Genomic DNA, 343 nt, shown 5'->3' on the forward strand with positions numbered 1-343 from the left:
GAACCAGCCTTGCATCCCAGGGATGAAGCCCACTTGATCATGGTGGATAAGCTTTTTGATGTGCTACTGGATTTGGTTTGCCAGTATTTTATTGAAGATTTTTATATCAATGTTCATCGGGGATATTGGTCTAAAATTCTCTTTTTTTTTGTTCTGTCTCTGCCAGTCTTTGGTATCAGGATGATGTTAGCCTCATAAAATTAGTTAGGGAGGATTCCCTCTTCTTCTATTGATTGGTACAGTTTCAGAAGGAATGGTACCAGCTCCTCCTTATACCTCTGGTAGAATTTGGCTGTGAATCCGTCTGGTCCTGGACTATTTTTGGTTGGTAGGCTATTAATTA

This window comes from Colobus angolensis, unplaced genomic scaffold, assembly GCF_000951035.1.
Source record: "Colobus angolensis palliatus isolate OR3802 unplaced genomic scaffold, Cang.pa_1.0 Scaffold174, whole genome shotgun sequence".
Classification (NCBI taxonomy): Eukaryota; Metazoa; Chordata; class Mammalia; order Primates; family Cercopithecidae; genus Colobus; species Colobus angolensis.